At 48.3% G+C, this 21,453-nt stretch overlaps 1 protein-coding gene across 2 annotated transcripts in view; it reads right to left on the minus strand.

Moving 5' to 3' along the window:
- The window catches only part of SLC2A10 (solute carrier family 2 member 10), a 507,763-nt gene extending 499,651 nt beyond the window's left edge, over positions 1–8,112 (minus strand). For both annotated transcript variants that reach the window (XM_069651300.1, XM_069651302.1), the window contains exon 1: positions 7,988–8,112. The gene's annotated coding sequence lies outside the window, so the exon portion shown is untranslated. The remainder of the gene's footprint in view (positions 1–7,987) is intronic.
- Positions 8,113–21,453: the final 13,341 nt, after the last annotated feature.

Here is a 21,453-nt window from a genome sequence, read left to right on the forward strand (position 1 = left end):
ACAAACGGATGACTTCCCCCGTACCCAAACAATTGAAGCCCTATAACACCTCCTGGATCAAAGTTTACATATCCTCAAAATCCCCACAATTACACAGAGCACTGGGTAAACTGTGACTCCACTGGGGAATGTTACTACATGCCCTAGAGTCTAGATGAACATGTGAGACGTGGAGGTAGCTTGAGGGGGGGTGGGGGGGGGGGAGTAAAATATGGATACCCAAACAGCCCTATCTGGGGAAGAGCAGAAGAATGAGTGTGGTTGAGGTTCAACCAGAGGAGGGGGGGGAGGGGGGGGAGTGTTGGGAGGCAGATGAATATGCCATCCTTAGCTTCTGCCCCTCCCCCACATCAATCCCACAAAGGTGAGAGACGTTACTCACTGAGACAACTGTTCCACCCTTATCCCCTGCAGGTACTGTAGGATTTTGGGACAATGTGCGCTGTAGATGGCAAAAGCATTCTAACTAACATTGTAACAGTAATTGCATTAGACACGAAGCAATCATGCACCCCACATGAAGAACACGCACAATAGGCAATATATGCGGTTAGGCATGAAGAATATTAACATAGCATCCACAGACATTAAGAACACTAACATGAACAATGTATAAGATGAATAAAACGTGAACGGCACGCAAATTTAGTTTGCTAACACAGAAACAAGAGTGTAGTTGGGCAGCCATCGTCTTAAAAATGGAAGCCACAGCAAGGTTTTCTAGGAGCAAAGCCCTTATGACCTCGGGAAAACTCAAAAGGCTGAAGCCATAGAAATATATATATCCGTGCAGAGCTCAGACAGTAGCTGGCAACTAGTGCCAAGGATAGAGTGAAATAAGGGAAGATTGGAACGGCGGAACTAAGGCCTGAGATTACAATTCCCAAGACACAAGCAGTATACTCCCAGATTAATTAAGGTTTTATAAGAGTAAAACCAGTCTTTGTTAGCCAGGTACAGTGAAACAGTAAGCCAAAAAGCCCAATGAAGAATAACTTGAGTGTCCCCGATGGCAACAGAAAAACAGACACATTAATTTGAGCTAAAACCTCAATAAATGGAAGGTAATTCAATTGCATACATGTCTTTTAGCATGTGACCCATAATTGGAGAACACCGACTATTCATTAGAAGCCAGCATAGATAAGGTACCTGCAGTACTCCCTAAACACAGACATTATGTTTTTTGTTTGTTATTATGGTATTTATTGAGCACGGACCTAGCTTCGAGAAGCAACAGAGCGCTTTACAGAGGTATACAACAGTATAGAGGCAAAAGGGAGCGCTTTTCAGAGGTAACAGAACAGATATACAGCGGGGGTAGGATACAGAGGGGCACAGAGGAGGGGTACAGCTGTACAGGGTAGCGAAGAGTAGAGGGGCGGATGGCGTCTAGAAAGTCAGGCGGCACGGGGGCCTAGCTGGTGAGGAGAGACTCCTTGTAGAGATGGCTCTTTGGTGATTTTCTGAATTGTGGGGATGAGTCTGATGACGACAGGGAGGAGGTTCCATAGTACTGGAGTGTAGGAAGAGAAGGCTTATTTTCTGGTCCTTTCCTTTCTGCAGTGGCAAATTTCAATTCTGCATTTAGACGCGGGGTGCCACACAAGGCCAAGTACAAATTCTCATGGCCTGAGAATGAGGGTTGGTAACTTTTAATTGAAGAAAGAAAGGTCCATGAGCCTCTCCGCCTCTACTCTATGTCTGGCTCATATCTTGACAACCTGTCAAGTGTCCAAGGTTGGTTAGGTTGGCTCTCTGCTATCAAAATCCCTAGTTTCATGTTGGCCATTAAGTAGCATGCCAACTTGCCGGCTTTGTTTTGCTGATGACAAAGCTGGATTTTGCCTTGCACTTTTTCTACTCCGTCATGGAGTTTGGTTTGGACCGACTCCAATTCCTCTGGGTCTATTTGGAATTTGGAGACCACCTTAACACCAGGCTCACTGCAGCGCTCCACAAATGTATGTTCTCCATTCACTACGTCCCTGGATGTCAAAATTCAAAGGCATATTGACAGTCCAGACTTCAGTTTTTCAACAAATTGGTTTATGAATGGGATGCCACTGACTGCATCGTAGCATCCATCAAGGATGCGGAAGAACATACCGCTCGCAGAATATCAGTAAACCAATGGTTGCAACATACTAAAGCAGATAACATTCTTCAGCATTAAGCAGAATTCACAAAAACAGGATGGCCATCAGAAAAGAATATTCCATTTCACCTTTGCCCTTACAGCTAAATATAGACCGAAATAATAGCAATTTTAATTTGAATTGTTCTTTTAAAACGTGCTTAATACTAGAGATTGCTTTCTAAGCGCAATATCGTGATTCAAACCCGTGTTGCGTTGAATTGTCCTGCTTTCTAAATCTGCCTGTCTCTACTCTCTGCACTCTGCACTCTGCAACTTATTCAGAACAGGACTGCGAGTCTTGTTCTTGGCCTCAAGCCCAGGGATCGTATCTCTCCAGGACTGAAATCCCTGCACTGGCTCCCAGTGGCTGCAAGGATTAAGTTCAAAACCCTCTGCATTGTCCACAAGGCCTTCTGGGGCCTGGGGCCTCAATATCTTCAACTCTCTCTTCCTAAATATCTTTCTTCTCGAGCTCTTCGGTCATCCACCTCCAACTCCTTCAGGGTCAGTTGCTTCTCCAAGCAACGAGTGGGTGGTAGATCTCTCTCTTCGGGTGGGGCTGCCTTCTGGAACAGCCTCCCTGAAACATCTCTGTTTCCGGAAGCACCTCAAAACCGTTCTCTTTGCTTCCGCTTTTTCTCCTCCTCTCCCCTGTTGAATCCCTGGCTGAAAGTTCACTGGTTACCTGGCCACCCGCTGATCTCGGGCCCAGGTCCCCACCACCACCAGTCGCACTCCTGCACTGCCTTCCTGGCAACCCCTGCACTCTGGATATCTGCACTTACCCTTGCATTTGCCACCAGCTGGCCATACATACTATGTTAGTAGTCTATTATCCTGTGTACTGCACTCTCCCCTCCCCCTCTTCCTTGCACTTTCCTCCTCCCCTCCCATGCACTTGGGCAATCTGAATGACACCTGGCCTAGTAGGATCACTGTTTGTCTTCCCACTGTTCCCCCTCCCTTGCCATGTCGCGCCTTCAAACACTTGTGTATAGGCGCGTTATAAATGCCATATCATATCATAACGTGTTGCCCCTATACTCCATTGCAGATCTGACAAGCTGATACTACCGCCATCGCTCCTGAACACCTTGACATTCCTAGCTCATGAAGGTCAACTAGGTTGCACATTGTCGAAATGAAGATTGGTACTACTGGTGGTCAGGGAGGGACAGCAACATGAAGAGGCAAATGACATTCATGTGCAGCATGCAAGGATGGTGACAAGTAGCTCATTACCCACAGCCCACCCATGATGTCTGTAGAATGGAGGGGACATTCCTGGCAAAAAGTAGGAATAGATATCATTGGGCCAATGGACCAAACACCCACAGAATAAAAAAGCACTGATGTTGGTGGACCCTCTAAGTGGGTGCAGGTGAAATGTATGGAAGAAATAACCACTCGAACGACCATCCAATCAACGGTTTTTAGGAGAGAAGGATATCCCAGAAAAATAGTCTCAGACAATGGTTTTCAATTGGTCTCAGGTGCAATGGTTCTTGAAAAGCAACAACATAAAACACATTCACATGGCACTTTACCACCCAGGGGGAAACGGACGGGTCGAACGGGCAAATCGCACAATAAAAGACACAATCCAGAAAGCCTGAATGTGCAGTACCAACTGCCATGTAGCAAACCAAATAAAACATATTGGCTCACAGAGTTAACAATGAATTATGCTATGGACGTCACCCCATTCCAATTGTTGAGAAGATCAAAGGCCTAAGGCCTACATGAAACTTAACCCAGCATGGACACACCACAGGAGCAATGTTCGATCAATAGACATACCACGGATCATGAGAGCAATGACGAACACTCCACATCACCAAAGAGAACCCTTTCAATCACGTAATGCAAGATCAGCTAGGGAGATTAGTGAAAATACAAATGTCTCAATAGGACATAAATAGAACATGGAAAGGATAACGAGAGAAAGAAAATAATGGAAGCATGTGACAAGGGTCCACAGGTGAAAATACACAATCACTCTTCATACAGAGCAAAAACACATAACAGCTAATCAATTGAAAAATAAACACAGGGCGGAAGCGAAGAGTCCAGGAGAAATGGAAAGAACACTGAAGGGCATTAGAGAGAAACGCTCACCCAGTCAGGAGTAGAGCGGCCATAAAGAAGAAGACGTGTTCCTAAAAGGTTCAGTCAGTATGAACTTTTGGGGATGATGTAGTGGCGCGCCTGTGATCTCCGCACGTTCTGCTATGCACCACGATGGCACGCCACTCGTGCATCACAGGGCATAGCACGTTTAGAGCGGAGCTGAGGATGGACGCAGAGCACACGTCTCCCGAAGATTCAAGGAATTGTCATATTTGTTGATAAACCGGATGACGACAAACAGATACTTTTAAGTTATAATAAATCATTCTGAAGACAAACCAAGCTGCTATCATCATTGCAAGTCTTATTTATGTGCAACTTTTACAAAGTGCCAGAATGCAATAAGTAATAACAGGCCTGGATTAACGGTTCATATGGAACTAACTGTTGCATTGTGATCCCTCCTGGGAGCATGGTAGCTCCCAGGCTGTTGTAATGGGTCACGTGGCAGTAGCCACGTGACCAAAATAATAAAAGAAGCGAGCCGCTTCTGGCTCGTTAGTCACACCGCCATCTGGCTGACTCCAGCGTCGTTCTTTGGGGAAAGCGCCATGCTGGTGCTGCGCTGTGTGTGTGCTGGGCCCAAGGATGGGGCCCGGCTTAAGGACAGTGTCCCTGCCAGAATACGCCGTCCGGACGGTGCCCCTGCCGGGCAACGCCATCCCTTTGGATCCCCCCTAACCATGTGAGGCGGGTTGGGGAAGGCAACCCCGGCCTGGGTGCCCCCAGTGACAGGGCCACGGTGAGCCGGGTGCCCCCGGCCACATGTGCGGAGCGGGTGGGCTGAAACCCCACCCTGGAGTCTGCGACATGGGCGCCGCATCAGTGTGTCTTTTGTCGGGTGCCACCCGCCCTAGTATGGGGCTGCCCGGTGTCCTGGAGCAGCCCCCAACAATGGCGACGAGGATCGCCCGGACCAGTGGGTGTCTAGCGGGCGCCCGGACGACCTTCTGGGCATGAAGGCGCTGAGGGTGGCCCAGGGCTCAGTGTATGTCAACACGGGCCGCCTGGTGCCCCCGGCGTGGAAAGTGCGGTGTCGGCTGCACGGAAGTGGCAGCAGGGTTCGCTGCCTGAGGAGGAGCTGCTGAACAGCTGGGCGGCCACGAGCGGCGTTGGCCACGGCAGAGCCAGTAGGGGCTGCCTAACAGCAGCGGCCCCTGGGGGGGTGGATCTGGCCCCCCGAGAACAAACATGCGGGCGGCTGCGCCGAAATGTGGAGGCGCTGCTCCTTCCCCCGCACCTGCCATGGGAGGGAGGAGCGGCGAGGTGCGCCAGAAGATGGGACGCTGCCCCTCCCCCACCGGCGAGATGCAGAAGGGATGAGCGGCAAACATCGCCGCAAGAAAAGGACGATGCGGGCCCAACTCCAACTGGGCCTGCAATGGACGTAAAGATGGAGTGGCGTGTGGGCGGCCCCCCTGCCCTGCCCTGCGGCCGCGGTGTGTGAACGCGGCATCCGTGGGGAGGGGGAATGCTCTACGGCCTCAGCCGCAACAAAACGAAATGAGAAGGTGAGCTGCCTGCCCCTCCCCCACGCGTGCCGTGCTGGAGCCGCGGTGCCCGGGCTGGCCTGGAAGAGTGGCCAAGTGCCAGCATCGCGGAAGTGGAGAATGCCCCAAACATGGTGGGGCAGCCAAACAGCTTACGCGGCCCAATGGGAGGCGGGCCCAACAACAACTGGGCCCGCGCGCGGAAAAAAAATATATATATTATTTCGCACTGGAGCTGTGCCGGCCTCGTGGCTGGTTGCCCCTCCCCCACTGAGACATGGAAGACCAGGTCGTCGCCCGTGGCGGTGGAGGGGAGGTGCATGCCTCCAGAAGAGAAGAGCGGCGGATGCCGCGTGAGGAGGGAGATCTGCCCATACCACAGATGGGCCTAATTTTCAACTGGACCCGCGGCGGTGAATGGAAAAAAATGTGATGCTGGCCAAATATAATGCCAGCAGCCCCCATGTGAAGGGGGAGGTGCGTAAAGTGGCCTGTTTGTCTGTCAACAGTGCCCTGCTGCGGGTTTGCCCCCATACAAGTGGACCTAGACCGGTGTGGCCCCTGGGCCTCCCCAGGTGCGGCTTTGCCGCTCCTCGTGACTGCGTTGGGACTGTCCTAAAAGAACTCTGGGGAGGATGCGAGGTGGTTTCCGGCGAATCCACGAGAGTGGAATGATGGACGTCACCATTGACATCCCTGTGAAGACCAGGGGCCTGCAGACATGGACTTGTCTTAAGTAGCCCATTATCTGGGCAATGTGATGTTGGGCATACCTGCGCATGCACAATGATGCGTGTGGTGCCAGTGGCTAGCACTGGGTTTTTGTGTGATAAGTTGGTAGGACCAATCACCAGGTTAATAAAGGGTGTCTTAGTAGAGTGGTCATAGGAGCAATAGTGCATAGTTAGTGGTATATGCTTTGTGTTGTTGTTTATTAAAATATTGAGTGGTGTTGCATTGTGACCCCTCCTGGGAGCATGGTAGCTCCCAGGCTGTTGTAATGGGTCAGGTGGCAAAAGAAGCGAGCCGCTTCCGGCTCGTCAGTCTCACTACCATCTGGCTGACTCCAGCGTCGTTCTTTGAGGAAAGCAACATGCTGGTGCTGCGCTGTGTGTGTGCTGGGCCCAAGGACGGGGCCCGGCTTAAGGATGGTGTCCCTGCCGGGCAACGCCGTCCCTGTGGATCCCCCCTAACCATGTGAGACGGGTTGGGGAAGGCGACCCCGGCCTGGGTGCCCCCGGAGCCGGGCCCGCGGTGAGCCCGGTGCCCCCGGCCATGTGTGCGGAGCTCCAGTGATCCAGAGCGGTTGTGCTGAAACCTCACCCTTGAGTCTGCGGCATGGGCACCGCATCAGTTTGTCTTTTGTCGGGTGCCACCCGACCCGAGTATGGGCCTGCCCGGTGTCCTGGAGCAGCCCCCAACACTAACGAGAGTTCTGCCATTAAGAGTTGGTGCAAATGTGTTGGTATCCATTAAACTTATTTTGCGTTGATTTAATTTTGGTATTAAAAATAGCGCTTTAAAATAAAAATTAAAAAAAAAAAATCAAGAAAAAAAAAATCTCCTGCTATCTATACGCGGTTTTAAACGTATATTTGGTAATTGCAGGGCACTCAAATTGACCCATGTTAGACAGTAGTAGCCCTGTTTAATTTCGGTTTACATTCTAATTCGCTTCTACAGTTGGAAATTGAATAAACAAAACCACAAGTCCCGGAATGCAAAGAAAAAAACAATCTTCCCACACACACGGAACGCTGCAGATATATTAAACTACGTATGCGTCTGGAACCGATTACGCTTTGCACCTTGTCAACATTGTGGCCACCACACTCGCGATTGGCTCCCTGTGTTTTCCAGGGTTGCATTTCCGAGCGTGGCATGCTTTCAACTTTACTACGGGGACACATAGTTTAAACAAAGGACAACGCATAAACTTGAGCCATTGTCGGACTCAACAAGGGGAATATCGCCTCGATGGAGAGACATGTGAACGCTGTGCCAAGCACACCAACGTTCGCAGTACAAACTGAGTTCGGATTAACAAACACAATTCTGCAGCAGTTTTGAGGCAATCAACAATCCAAATGGGTTCGCTAAGGACCAGCCATCTACATTTACAAATACCCTCTTTGTGTGCGCGCTGCATCCCTTCGAGAGGCTGAACGTAATCTTCAAGACAACAAAGGGGAATTGTTTGCAGTTTAATTGCACTATTTTCTCATACCGTCCAGCCGGTCCAGGTAACAGGTATCACTGGCTGATGTCTCGAGCAGTTCTGGAAGTTAATCCTCCAGGAAGTTCAGTTGACGTGGCAGGAAAGTTTCTCTCCTTTCTTTCACGGACTTCAGCAGAGCAATGATAGCCAGACTAAAGATCCGACACTGCCACCTGCTGGCCTCTGCGAGTATCACAGTTACATTGTTTGCAGCTTATTTTACCCACCGCATGATGTAGATTTTCGTTTTAGGCGCGCGCTGCCCAGGACGTTCATTTTCGGGTATAATTACAAGGGGCCGAACAAAGTTGGGGGAATCATTAACAAGTGAAATAACCACATTTCATTAACTTGGCTTTCTCTAGTGTAAGACAGTGCACGTGAAGAATGAGCATTTGCCTTCCAGTAAACATCAGCACACAACCAACATCCAGATATTGCATATTTAGTGATAGCATTGCTGGCAAACATGGAGTAGCCTGTGGACCTGGTGAGCGCGTTACACATCCCACGATTTAATTTCGTTTAAAGAGCTCAAGCTAACTTGTTTGTACTGAAAGCATCAAAAACATCCAAGGCCGGGGTCTGCCCTGTGAAAAAGTAGTCAGACCCCGTTGACCCACGTGACTCCCGACTCAAGCCAAGGGCGAGGCAGTTTCTAGACATATTGCACTCAGGACGTAACTTCAATGGCTCACACCCCTCCTCTCTGCCCCCCCTCCTGCTACCCCACAATGGCAGATTTAAGGCCCATGGCCCTAAGGGCAAGATTGACAAAGGGCCGTGGTTAGGCAAAGCTAGGGGTGGGAGGAGTTAATGGCTGTCACAAGTGTGACATTGACCCGCCTGCTACATTTCCCAGTTCCATGTGTGACACCTTGAGCCAGTCCCGATGTTTGTTTCCAGTTGGATTCTAGAACTTTTAGTTGGTTTCTACCCATTGAAGGGATGGGCTTAAAAGTCCTAGCATGCAGTTGGGGAAAAAACAGGACTGACTCGAGGAGTAGCGCATGGAAGTGGGCAACCTGGGAGCGATGCACTGATGAACTTTAGAGGAAAATGTTCCATGTATTGTAAGTTCTCTTTTCTACGATTTGTATTGTGTGTTTAAGGTGATAAATGGCAGGAAACAGCCTGCTCACCTCACCAGATCTTGCGGACATAAAGTGGTTTGTCCAGGACCACTCAATTTGCTCAAGCAGGAAAGCTGCTTTACCCCTCCATCTGTTCATCCGTCTAAAAATCACATGCTCTCCTGTACCCCTTCCAAAATCTTCTACTCTCCTCTTGCACCTGCTCCCTTATCACGTTCCATGAGACCCTCACTCCTTCCACCTTCGATTCTCTACATCTTCCATCTGCCCCCTGCCCTTCTCACCCACAACCCACTACTCTCATTAGCCTCCGTCCACTCTTCCCTTTCTCACAGGGAAAACAGACTTTGCCACAGCATGAAAATTGAAAACTGTTCACTGCAGATCTCTTAACAAGAGAGCATGAGAAGTGAATCATATTAACCATTCCCTAAGAATAAAGTGTGTGTACCTTTTATTCAACATATATGCATTAACTAACCCAGTAAAAACCCGGTGAAAAAGAGAAAAAATACACATAGTGGGGAAACGTCAATCTACTGATTTTCCAATCTACTCTACCCTTTCTATTTCATCCCATCCCCATTCAAATGTCACACCTAGTCACCTTCCATCCACTCCCCCTTACCACCATTCCCATTTAATACCACTCCAAAGCACCCCACCATGTTTTTTTAGCCTGGCTGCAGAGAATTGAGGATGATGCCTCCTCTTTTCTATGCGAGGACTGAGCAATGAGGCTCCAGCCCATATTCCAGCTCAGCTTCAATGCGCTCCCACTATGTGTCTCTGAACACTGGTGCTACTCCCAGCAGGCTGCAGCAGAGAGGCTTCAGGTCCAGACATCTTGTTGTGAAATACATACCCACCCAGAAGACCTCACCATGGAATTATGCATTTTGTGGCTCAATAAGTAGCATTTTGAAGCACAAAATTGCAGTTTTGCAGTACATTTTGAGGGTGTGAAAGAGTTTGTAAGAGGATTCAATTCAACACTACAGCTAAATCAATGCCTAGTCTGGGATACTGAATGGAAACCCTTATTGATATAGCTTTATGTCCAGTTCATGAGTTCTGGATGACTACCCCTATATAACAACCCTCTCTTGGAATCCCCCTGACCCCACTGAGCCAAGAAGTAGTTCTGTTTTGCAAGTTTAAAAGGTTTATTTGAGAATTTAAACAATATATATATATCACACTTTTATAATGAATTAATAATTGAATATCACACTTCAGAACATGAGCAGTTAACAACAATGGGTAATGTTCTACTAACAAACTGATTGGGTTACTCAGAAGTAGTATAAAGGATGAGGTAGCACGCTTGGGAATAGGAACAGAAGAATACGGTGGTAGAGAATGCTTTATCTAGTTTCAGATGGATGCAATGTTGAATGAAAATGCAATACAGAAAATACTCAATATGATTTCAACAAAACAATGTAATCACTTTTCTCTGGCAATCCACTCCCCCCCCCCTTATGCAATGTAAGGAAATGAAGAGGAGAGCACACAGTTCTTAGAAATGCAATCAAATGTAATTCAGTTCACCCCAGCAAGCTTAGACTACAGAAGTTTGAAACACAGGCCCAAAATGCTTTTATATGTGCTGGCAATGAAGTGAGGAATATGCTGAAAATGGTTTTAATTCCCTTCAGGAGGTTCAGCGTGAGTGGTATCTAGTTAATATGAGTTCAGGCTCACTCTAGCAATGATTCAGGGATGGTTCTTAAGAGGCAAACGAAATTTAGCAGTTCAGGCAAAAGCAGCTATCTTTTTACAAGTAAAGAAATCGGGACAAATCGCAAATCGTGGCAAAATTCGCGAATGCGTGAATCGTGATTGCGGAGAAAGTATAAGCTTTCAGAGGAAAGTTAAACCAAGTTCCTAGCCCAAACGGTTACGGAGTTATGAACGATTTTGTGAAGGTTGTTTTTTGGATTTGAAATTTTAAAAGTTCAAAGCGACAGGTTATAGCTTGCAGCTAGAAAATGACAGGTGACAGCTTTACAAAATAACAAGTGACAACTTCTAGGAGGCAGTTCTGGTTAGATTAAAATAGTTTGGATTAAATTATTTTAACTAAGAGATTGGTTCTGCACAGTTCTGCTAGGTACTCACAATATATTTTTGAAATAGGCCTCGCCACGGATATGGTCAGGTTTTGGACTGGACTCCGGTTCTGGTCTCGGCACTTCACAGTGATCTGGGTCAGCTCTCTGGTTCTGCTAACAGCGGTCTGGGTCACTCTGGATCTCTGGCCTCTGGTTCTGGATACTGCTCTGCTTTCTCTGGGTACAGCACTGCTTCTGGATCTTTCTGGCACAGGGTTTTAGGCCAGAATCAACAACTGGGTCCGGCTGTGAATAGTCTGCAAATGATTTTTGGGCCTGCTGACAAATACTTTTGCTTGCAGTGGGCCTTCTTGGTTCAAAGTTCTGTAGTCTCTGTTTAGCTTGGAAGTCTAAGTGTAGGATCTCTGGATGTGAAGTCGTCGGTCAGCATGCTCCGCAGCAAATGGAATTGAATGTCTCTACCTGTCCCAGCAGTCTCTTTTTATGTGTTTTGAAAGTGGGTGTGTGCCTGGGCCTAGCTAAGCCTGCCCCTTTCTACTTGTCATTGGCCCAATTCTCCCCTCTCCCATGATTGGGGGAAGGAAATGTGAGTCAGAGTGATGCTGTAGGTTTTATGGGTCAGAGGATCCTCCCCTGGTCAGTTTGCCCACACATCTATATTTGATCAAAATACACATTTCTCAAATACATAGTGGTTTGTCATTCCATGTACATATTACCTATCACATGAGGTAGTCTCTGTCCCAAATCTGCTCTTCCTGAGGGCTTGCATTCAAAAATGGCAACATATTTTCGATTTTAGTGGGTTAATCAACCTTGGTTCTTCATTAAAAGTTATACACATATACACAGGCTGTCCATACCTACTCCAGTAAATTCCCATATCTCTAGCTTAAACACAGAGTATGTGGTGTCAATAAATAGCAGGGTTTTGCCCCAGAACATCACACAAATTGGAGTTTGGGCTTGAATCGAAGGAACATTTTTTAAATTAAGGCTCTCAAAGTTATACATTCCTGTTATTTGATTACAAAGAGTTATCAGTATTTTTATAAACTGTATTTTTTGCTTTCAATTCAGTTCTCAGAGTGTTGGAGTCCGCCTCCAAGACTTGGGTGGGTCAATGATCACATGTGTCTTCTGCTGGGAGCTCTTTGTGTACAGTCAACAGTCAACATCAGCATATTCTATTCAAGTGCAAGAGCCTATTGCGTGGTCTCCAGGAGGCTGCCAGACAGTCTGCCTTCTATCAATCAAGAGGTCATGTGAGATTCTGACTCCTGGTGTGAATCTCTGGAGGTGAGAGGTTTCCCAGCCTTTGGCCTGTTAATTAAATCAGATTGTCTTCTGGGAACAGCATGTGGTTAAGATTTTAATTAACTCCCAGCCTTTGATGTAGAGGCCTCTCCTGCAACTCCTGACATGCAGTTTCCCTGTCAGAGTTTAGACCGCTAGCGCCGCCTTGAGGATTTTGTTGGTACTGTATCCATTTTTGGGATCTTTCTTGGATTAATGCATTCTAAACAGGAATGGTTCTTACATGGTAGTAAATAATCCTTGCTTAACGATGTTCCTGTAAGGAACCCCATCAAATCCTTGTTTTGATGGGGTTCCTTACAGTAAAATGGTTATGTGGAACCCCAAAAAAGGGTTGAATCTTAAAGTGGTCCGATGAGCCACGATTTCAGCAACTTTTTGACATCAGTAACAGTGGATTTTTTTAACAAAGATCTTTCTTTACACTGGTGGGTGGCAAGTTAGGTAACCATTTTGGTGTGCGCACAAACTGCGTGGTTCTCCTGGATTCTGGCGCACATGTGGGCTTTTTGGCCATCTTGGATTTTCTAAGCACACAGCACCAAATTTTGCAGCATGATAGCTCAAACGTGGGTCAGGACAACCAACAAGGCCCCCCACCCGACTGCACTTTAAATCTGAGTCGATGGGGAGTCGGGTGCAAAGAGTGTTTTGACCCACGTACTGGTATGTCCGCTTAATCTTCTTCCAATTCTGCAAATGGCACAGTTCAGCATCTTTTCCTCCATCCAGTACTGATCGATCGGTTCTCCTCGCCGGTCCTGATGGGAATCCTGATGGTCTCCGGATCGTCCTTGTTGGCCAGTCTCCAGGTTTTCTTTCTCCTAGGACGACAAAGGAAGAGCGGCAATACCTATTCATGGACATTTCTCCCCCACCATTGATATAGTGGGGTGGCATATATATTTTAGAACTCAACAGATATGAACATGCACATTTTTTCAAATTAAGAGACAGGAACACATAAACTTGAGAAACACAGAATTTGATAGGCTATATGTAGGATCTTTTAGGGTTGGAATTGAATTACTCTGGAGCGGTACCCTCTGGGATTACCGAGGACTCCTCCAGTTGCTGCAAAGTGTGCCTGGGATGGCAACACTTCAACTGGTTTATGTGGACCCACTTGTCTTCCCCCTCTGCCAAACCTCCTTTGGGGATGCGGATCTTGTAGGCCACAGGGGAGATCTTGTCTATAATCTCAAAGGGTCCCTTCCATGTAGGCAAGAATTTTCCCTGTTTTGCCTGGTTTCTTTGGAAATTGTATAGATAGACCCGGTCCCCCACCTAATATTTCTTCCTGGAAGTTTTCAGGTCATAGTGGATCTTCATACTCTCAGCTGATCTTTCTAGATTCCGCTGAGCATAGGCAAAAGCATGTTGAAGGTGTTTCCTTAAATTCTCCACATACTCATGAGTAGTGGAGGCATTTATTAACGTTTGCTCTTGGGTTCTGTAGAGCAAATGCTGGGGAAGCACCATCTTGCGTCCAGTCATCAACTCAAATGGTGACATTTTGGATGCAGATGAAGGGGTAGATCTGATGGCCATTAGGACCAGAGGTAATCGGATATCCCAACTTGGCCCAGAATCTGCCACAAACTTTTTTAAGATGCTCACAATTGTCTGGTTGTAGCGTTCCACTGCTCCAGAAGAAGCTGGCCAGTAAGCAATGTGTAGCTTTCTCTTGACCCCCAGTATCTCCCAGATCTTTGTCATCACTTCACTGGTGAAGTGGCTGCCTCTGTCTGACTCAATCCTTTGAGGTAGACCAAAACGGGAAAAGATGTGGTTAATCATCAGGGCAGCTGCAGTTTCTGCCTTGCAATTTGGGGCTGGGAGACATTCCACCCACTTGGTAAACAAGCATGTCACAGTCAACATGTACTTATTCCCCCTAGCAGAGCGAATCATGGGGCCTACAAAGTCAATTTGTAAATCTGACCATGGCAGTGTCATCCCCCTCTTTTAGAGAGGCACACGGTGTGTGAGGGATGATGGCTGAAATTGTGCACACACAAGACACCCCTTCAAGTATTGGTCGAGGTCCTGCCCCATGTGTGGCCAGTATGCAACCTCTCTTAAGATTTCCAGTGTTGTGTGAAACCCCCTATGACCGGCGGTGGCCGCATCATGGGCGTGACTTAACATCAGTCTTCGGAATGAGGTAGGAACCACCCACTGATCATGGCCAGCTTGGGATTTCCTTACCAACAAACCGTCTTGGATTCGGAACATTTTTGGACTTTCATCAACACTCTTAGGTCCTCTTTCCCAATGTAATCTATGTCCGTCAGGGGAAAGTCCTCAGGGTCCTCAAGGTGTTGGTAAAACTTACCAATGATTGGATCCCCCTTCTGAGCTGTAATCAAATCAGCATCAGGGGTCTCCTTGTTCCATTGGGTAGTTGAAAGATCATTGTGAGCATTTGTCTGGGACCTAGTGATCGCAGTGACCTGGATTTCCCCCAACAGGAACTCTATTTCTATTAGATCCCCTTAGATGGCCCCGGTTTTGGCCAGCTGATCAGCTAAGTCATTTCCAGTTTTGTCTGGTCCCTCTACTTTGGAATGACCCTTGATCTTTTTCCAGTAGATGGTCATCCCATTCGATGTGACCAGATCATCAATGTTTTGGATTAACTTCCCATGTTTCAAGGGTTTGTTATTAGCACATAACATGCCTCTGGTTTTCGTCCTCGAGACAGTTTTCTCTGGCACAATCATGCAAGTCAGCCAGACCTTGCGCGAGGGGACTCTTCTTGTTTTGCCCATATCTGACCTCCACAGGAAAGCCTTGCATTGACAGAATCCAGGAAGTAATTCGGGAATTACTCACATTTCCGGCCCGGATTCTGTCACTTTGGAGATATTGCAGAGGCTGGTGTGGAGTCTCCACTATGATGTGTTCCCCATGGATAAACGGGCGGTAATTCTTCAATGCCCACACCGTTGCCAGGAGTGCCTTCTCACAATCGTTGAATTTTTCCTCCACAGAGGATAAAGTTTTGCTCGCATAGGAGATTACTTTATTGACCTTGTCATGCTTTTGGTATAATACTGCCGTCAAGCACGTATTAGAGAACCCTGTCTCCAGGAAGAACTCCTTGTTTCTGACAGGGTAAGCTAGGCAAGGCGCTTGTGAGAGGCTTCTTTTGAGTTGTCTTACCGCCTCGGCTTGTTCTGGACCCCATTCCCACTTGACCCCCCCCTTCAGGAGATGAATCAGGGGTCTGGTGATCTCTGCGTAGCCCTCAATGAACTTTCTGCTGTAATTAGTCAGTCCGAGGAGGCTCCTTAGTTCCCGCAGAGTTGTGGGGTCTTTCAGTTTCTGAAGTGCTTCCACTTTCTTTTCCTGGGGACAGAGACCCTGAGGAGTAATCTCATGCCCCAAAAATTTAACACGGGTTCTACACCACTGTGCTTTCTGAAAGGAAAGTTTTGCTCCGGCGGCCCTCAACTGGGTCAGAACATAACGGATCTCCGCTATGTGTTCCTCCACAGATGAACTTTGATGAGGACATCATCTACATAAGCCAGGTTACCCCTTGCACCCAGGTCGGGCATGGCCTTGTGTAGGAAAATGTTGACTTCATTGCCGGAGTTGAGGTATCCGAAGGGAGTCCGGGTCCATGTGTACTGCTGGCCCCCAAAGGTAAAAGCCAGCTTGTATTGGTCCTCCCTACTGACAGGGACAGTCCAGTATCCATTGGTCAGGTCTATTGCAGTGAATACCTGTGACCCCTGGATCTGGGCCAGCCCTTGGTCAATGTAGGGCAGAGGCCATCGGGAAGTATGGACCCGTTTGTTGAGCTCCCTGAGGTCGGCGCAGAGTCTCCACTGGCCGCTTGGCTTCAATATTCCCAGCACCGGATTATTGAAGGTGCTGTGTATTGGACAAATTATTCCCCGGGACTCAAGGTTCTTAATTATTTCAGTAAGGGACTCCATGGATGCGAGAGGCAAACGATATTGCTTCACAAACACGGGAGTCATGCCAGGGTCCGTGGGGTTGTTGTTGTGTGGATGTCGGTGTGGCCACAGTCATATGAGTCTACCGCAAAGAGATCTTGGAAATCCAAGAAAACTTGTTTCAACTTTTGCTTTTGTTCCAAAGTCACACAGGCATCAGCTAGGTTGACTCTCTCTTCCACCATTTGCCTGAAGCCTGGAAAGACTTCTGGTTTGGCAATCTCAGCGGCCTCCTCCAGCTGGGTGGAGAAGTCCCTGGTCAGAGTGCTGATTTGGACTGGAGGCCTCAGGTGGGAAAGGCAACCCTCATGGACCTGGAAAATCACCTCATCCCTCCTGAAGTCACAAGTCACATCTTCCTTACCATAAGGGCAGGAAGTGTACACCAGGAAGTTCCCCCCATGCCAGGTAAAAATCCTGTCTGTGTTGTATCGTTCTCACTGTCACTGTCAAAACAGTCCTTGGGGATTGGTCCTAACAGTTCATTTCCTCAATCAATGGAGAAATGTCGGTCATCAACCGCCATTCCAATAATGGTGCCTGCGGCTAGAGTAATACTCTTTAAGTCGCTGTTATCCACCTCTATTGGGATGGTGTCATGTTCTATATTGACTAATGGAGTTGGGTTTACCCCCAACCCTTGCTGTTGGAGAGAAGCGTTTAGATGTATGTAAGCATCAGGGTTTTTCAAATGTTGTCCTCTTTTAACTTTCACTTCCAGGGAGAATTGTCGGGTCCTTTCTGGGATGGTGACTTTCTCTTTAATCTGAATTTCAACTGCATAAGGTAGCAATTGAGCTGACCTAAATGCTTTTTCTGGATCATCAAAGCCCACAGGATTATCCGCTAATCAGGACCAAGCTTTGAAGTTTATTAGGTCCAAACTAATGGCAAAGCGATTGAGAATGTCACTGCCTAAGTAAAAGGCGGCAGTGACGTCTCGCACGACCCAACAATTATGGACTATGCTCTTGTTGCCAATGGAGATTTTGAGCATAAACCTGCTTGGCAGGAGATGTTTGGAATTAGGTGCTTCCAGGTCCATTTCCCATTTGTCTATCAGTTTGAATGTGGGAATGGCTGGATCTTTTGGGAGTTGGCGGAACATGGCTTCGCTGATGAAGCTCTTACCGTTGTTCGCACACACTCGAGCGAGAACAGAGTCCTTCCCATCATTTAACTGAACAGGGATGAACAACCGCTCTCCAATTTGCCGAATATCAGCCAGGCTCTGAGCTGATTTCACATCTTTCTGGACTATAGGAGTGGGAGTTTCTGATTGTGGATTGGTGAAGAATTTCAGAGTGTTTCCTTCCAGTGTGGAATACCACCTTAAACTGGAAGGAAGGTTGATTTTCAGAAATAGAGAGGACCCCCCATCACCAGTCTGTTGTCCTACTGCTATTACTGTCACGTCTGGAATTTGGTTGTTCTGGAAGTGAAATTCTACTTGGTCAGATTTTTGTTCAACCATGTGGCAGGTGCCGTTTAAACTAACATGGTTGACACTCTGTTTTAATTTTATTGGTCGGCTAGTCTGGGTCCAGAGGACCTTGTTTACACAGTCTATTAGGGGTGACAACCTTCTCAGGAGGTCATTCCCTAGTAAACAAGGGGTGCCCTCTGGAGTCACTACTATGACCGGGTGTTTCACCTTGTGTCGCCCAATTTTGATGTCCAAATCTGCAGTCCCCTCAACAGGAATTTCCTTCCCGTCAAAGTTCTGCAGTTGTCCAGGAAGAGAGGTGAGAGGAATTCGGTAATTCTCCCCCCTTCCTGCATTTAGTTCCTCAAAGGCCCTTTTGGACAGAAGGGTAGCTTGGGATCCAGTGTCCACCAGTGCCAAAATTGTACCCTGCCCCTGTACTTGTACCGGGGCATAGTATCTTCCCTCCTTCTCCTCAAGGGGGCATAGATAATGCACATTTTTGGACAACTGGTGGGCTAACTTTCTGGTTTTGGACATTGCTAGCGAAGAGATTTGGGCAGAATTCTGTGGAGAGCCTTGGGAATCTGAAAGAAAAAGTTGGCAACTGGAGATCAGAGCCATTGTGGGTTCCCCTGGTTCCGGTTCTGGGCCGCCCCCCCTTCTTGGAGGCAGTCACCAGGATGGGTTTGAACCAAGGGATTTAGGTATTGTGGGTTCTGGGATGAGATGATGGGCGGCGGTAGCTCAGTCTCCATATCTATCCCTTCTCCGGTAGTACCCCTGGTTGGGAAGATTTTGGTACCCCTCCACCCTTGGCCTCCCCTCTCCCGGATTAGGTTGTCTGTGCTCAGGGAATTGGGGAAAGAAGGATGGATGATTTTGGGGCTGGAAATTGGGTGGATACCTGGGGAAAAAGTTCTGCCCAGGATTTGGAGAATTTCTGCCCTCCTGTGGGAAGTTGGGAGGGAAGTTCCCTGGGTTAGGTGCTTGGCCGGATCCCCCCCCTTGGGCTGGAGGAGTCCACACATAACCCAGGATTGGTCTGTTTCCCTTATAGCGGGGACTTACATAGTCAGGGGAGCGGGGGACCCCATTTGTGGGACTACCTCCTCGACTCCCTGTCTGTGACTGGCCCGAGGGCCTTCTGGGCTGTGAATTATTTGGTGCAGGCAGGTTTTTAGGCCCCCCATCTCCAAATCTAAAACGGGGGCAACCTTTACCTCTGCCACCTTGGCAGCAGCAGGGGTGCTGTTGGTTTTGGGGTTTTTCGGCGCGTTATTTTTATTTTCGATAGGCTTCTGCACCTCATAGATCCGGGTAGCCTGTTCAATGACCCAGTCTAAAGATCTTTTCTCATGAAAATCTCTCACGAGCTGGGTCATTATGTATTTGGGCAAGGCATGGAAAAATGTATTCACAAATTCTGTGCTGTCTGTGCGCACCCTTCTGGTGGTCTGCGCAAATGCACGTTTCAGTTCTTGCACGAATTCTTGTGGGGACTGATTCTCCCCACATTGCAAATTTTAGGCTACCTTGCGAGCCTCTTGGGGATTTCTGTGCACAGAAAAATGTTTCAAGATGGCCGCCCTATAGGTGGACCACCTTGAATGATTTTGGTCCTGAAGCCCCGCAAAGAAACTGGAGTACTCTGGGGAGAATGTCCACTTTACATACTGAATACAGCTTTGGCTGTCCTTCAAATGAAAGGTCTCCATCATTTGCTCATAGAGCTCCAAGTGTTCCCAAACAGAATACTTGGCGTTCTTATGATAAGGCGTGATGACACTCCTGATTGCCTTAATCTGTTTCAATGGGTCCTTAAGCAAGTCCCTTTTTGCCTTATTGGCCTTTTTGGTTCGGGTAACCCTGGTCCATTCATCCTCTGACTCAGAGGCACTGCTCCCAGAGGTTCCTGTCTGATCTTCCAGGTTTTCCTGGATTCTGCGAGCCTGGGAGTGGCTGGCAGAATGTGGGGACCTGGACTCCTGTGTCCTGTACCGTTCAGAGGAGTCTTCAGATTCTTCTTTGCTGCCAGGATTTGACGGGTACCCCCCCCCCACTGACCTAACTGGGCAGAGGTTTTCAGGATGCTCTTAATGGGCCTACTCTCCTGGGGTTCTCCACTAAATTGCACTGTGCTTGGGTGCCCATACCCAGATGCCCGCCCATCCATTCCTGGGAGGTACTGGCCCATGAGCCCCATGCTTCTGGCTGGATAGTAATCTGCCATCCCTGTGGCCCGGTGCTCATGTGCGCCAGGGGACATGGGGGTGGCAGAGTCCAGGGACTGAGAGAGATAAAGGCCTCTGGTACTAGGGCTCCTGAGGTTATGCTCAGGAGTTTCCCTTTCCCAGCGAACCTGGTCTCTATCCGCCCCTGCTCCATGTTGCAATGCAAGAGCCTGCGCCTTCAGTTGCTCAGTTAAGGCCTTACTAGACTCTATCAGTCTCTCCTGCATCGCTACCTGTTGTTGGAGCCTATCATTGTGCTGGCAGAGAGCCTCATTCTCTCTCTGCGTTTCCTGATTGGTCCTGGAGCACTGGGCCAGTCTTTGCTGCAGGAGGGTTACCTCCTGAGCTGTGTCCCTATTGGCCTGCTCCTGTCTTGCCAGAGCCTCCTCCACCCTCCTGGTGTGCTCTAGCAAGTCCTGGTGTTCTTTTTGGAGGTCACCCAGTCCCTGGTGGGCCAGGTGATTTTCTTCCATTTTTCTTCTTAAGTGGCAGACTTCCTGGCCTAAGGTGTCCCTTTCCTGATGTTACGTCTCCCACCACCCCACACACTTACCTGGGTCCACGTAACCCATTGACCCTCAACCATCCTGTTAGAACACTGCATGGCAGACCCGGCGTTTTTCGCCCCTCCCGTTCTTGGCAACTGAACTGGAGATTGACATCTCGCTGCAACGCAAAGCGTTGCCCATGGAGACCCGCGCGTCACGGATCACGTAATTGCCCTTCACGCAGCAACGCTCCCGTGTCACGTATCACGTGACCCCTGAAAGAATATAAAAGACTTCCGGAAACAAGGAGCGTTGCTTCACAGCTGTTTTCCTCCTGGATCACGTGACGCTACTTCTACGCTTCTGAAACTTACGGATTGTTTTCGACCACGCTTTGTTTCACGGATTGCCTCGCATTGCCCTTCTACTAACAGAACTTTTGGATCTTCAGTTGCCGAACTACGCTTTGCTCCACGGACTGCTTCTGCCTCACCCTCCTGTTCGAACTTTGGTCCTCCTGTTTACTTGACCTCGGCTTCGTCTCTGGATACTCTACGGATCACGTCTGTCTGCTTGGTAACCTGGCCTCCGGCCTCCACTCTAGGTGTTTACCTATCCATCTTCCTAGCCTCAAGCAACTCCTGCTCCGGGGTACAGCCTTCTCTCACATCTCTGGGCCACCTCTTGTACAGATAGGTAAGCAACACCAACTTACCTGTGTCTTTAGTTGTCCTTCCTGTTCTGTGCATAACTGCCTAACCTTTTGCTTTACAGCGTTCAAGGGGTTCTTCCGGCTGTTCCCAAATCGGCTCGACGGACTTCCACCTGTGGCCTCAAAGACCGCACAGGCAGTATTTCTGGTGTTGT

This window comes from Ambystoma mexicanum, chromosome 3p (assembly GCF_040938575.1).
Source record: "Ambystoma mexicanum isolate Mex_15411 chromosome 3p, UKY_AmexF1_1, whole genome shotgun sequence".
Classification (NCBI taxonomy): domain Eukaryota; kingdom Metazoa; phylum Chordata; class Amphibia; order Caudata; family Ambystomatidae; genus Ambystoma; species Ambystoma mexicanum.